This window comes from Orycteropus afer, unplaced genomic scaffold, assembly GCF_000298275.1.
Source record: "Orycteropus afer afer isolate SDZICR_OR568_19922 unplaced genomic scaffold, OryAfe1.0 scaffold00011, whole genome shotgun sequence".
NCBI lineage: Eukaryota > Metazoa > Chordata > Mammalia > Tubulidentata > Orycteropodidae > Orycteropus > Orycteropus afer.
In genome coordinates this window covers 954,020-955,888 of record NW_006921598.1, presented here as the reverse complement: position 1 = coordinate 955,888, position 1,869 = coordinate 954,020, and the positions used below count along the sequence as shown (strand labels likewise).

The window sequence follows — 1,869 nt, the reverse complement described above, 5'->3', positions numbered from 1 at the left end:
TTGTATTTTCATTCTGTAGCACCTCAGATTATGGCCTTTTGATTTATATTTTAAATTATTACATATCATAATCCCTGACACTTAAATGATCAGTATTTTTGAGAGGTTTGAAACTTTCTTTACTCATATTGTCTGTTGATAAAGTATGGTAGAGCTTTCTTCTGAGATTGGTATATTCAGTATGTATATGAGTATTTAAAAAAAAAAAAAACAGGAGACTGATTATTTTGTTGCCCAGATTCAGTTGTACAAAAGTTCACATGGACATTTTAAAATGGAAGAAACTGTCCTGTATGTGTGCTTTTTGTATGGAAGCCTTTTCTCCTTGAATGTAATGATGGCCTCATATAAGATACTTTAAAAATCAAAATTAATATTTGATATAACTGAATTAGTTCTACTCTAGGTAGTCTAGTGTGGTTTGACTATAATTGACTACATTTTGAAGCCATTTATTAAAGTGATTTAAAATGTTTAAGTACATTTTATATACCTTTGTAATTATTTAGCAAAAAATACTTCCAATAGAAACCTTAGGATGTTCATAGATATTAAAAAACAAATAAATGTTCGAATCTTTTTTTAAATTTTATTGTGATTTGGGTAAGTTTAGAGAGCAAATTCATACTCTATACAGCAGTTCACACATACTTTGTCTCATGACATTGACTGCAATTTCCCACAACACAACAGCTCTCTTCTTACTTCCTCCTCATAGTTATCTTTTCTCTGTGTCCTTCCCTCCCACACACTCCTGGCCCCCAAGCTGTCTCCCTGTTCATGAACAGAAAAATATGGAACACTTCACAAATTTGCATGTCATCCTTGCACAGGGGCCGCACTAATCTTCTCTGTATCGTTCCAATTTTAGTATATGTGCTGCTGAAGTGAGAACTAAATGTTCAAATCTTATAATAGTAAATGCAATCGTGTTTGCTCTCAGGAAGATAATAGTTCTTGTTAATAAGTACTGTTATTTTAGTTGCTTTTCTACTTCGTTGTAAGGGAGAAAGGACAAAAACAAACAAGCACAACATCTGCACTTCTCAACATAAAATCAAAACAGAACCAGTGACAGAGAATATCCTAGGAAGTAGAACAACTTTATCAAAGAATGCCATGGAACGCTAAAGGGAAAGAATGAAAAAAGTAACCGAAAATATGGTTTCTCACTTAAACTGGTTTTCAAACACTGCTGAATTTGATTTCTTTTCAATTCAAAGTATTAGGAAAGTGAGTAAGTAGAGTTACAAACAATCATGTGCAGAATATAATCAGACTCTCTCAACAAGGCTAACATGATATTTAGACTAATGGAGGACTGTTTTGCATACCAAACCAAACTCACTGCCATGGAATCAGAGCTGACTGGTAGAGACCCTTCCTAAAATTTCTGAGGCAGTATCACTACGGAAGTAGATTGCCCAGCCTTTCTTCTGATGAGTGGTTGGTGGGTTTGAACGGCCAGCTTTCTGGTTAGTAGTCAAGTGCCTTAGGCACTACACCGCCAGAAGTCCTCTATGTTACACAGGCAACCATAATTTCTAACGAGATCGGCTATCAATTGTTATCCAGCGACGAACAACAACATTCTGTTCTTGGATGACTACCTGATTAGAGATTAAGAAGAGAACATTTTAATAACAATTTTCCTTGCATTAGAAACTTGAATCAAGTATAATGTTATGTATCTGTTTGTTGTTGTTGTTAGGTCCCATCTAGTCGTTTCCAACTCATAGCGACCCCATGCACAGCAGAACGAAACACTGCCAGATCCTGCGCCAGCCCCACAATCCCTGCTATACTTGAGCCCATCATTGCAACCACCATGTCAATCCATCACGTTGAAGGCCTCCCCCTCTTTAGTCC

The 1,869-nt window shown here is 36.0% G+C and overlaps 1 non-coding gene across 1 annotated transcript; it reads right to left on the bottom strand.

Annotated features, from left to right (window-relative positions):
- Window positions 1–788: 788 nt before the first annotated feature.
- LOC122151049 lies at window positions 789–895 on the bottom strand. Its single transcript, XR_006163951.1, has one exon. It is a non-coding gene; the product is annotated as a U6 spliceosomal RNA (small nuclear RNA).
- Window positions 896–1,869: the final 974 nt, after the last annotated feature.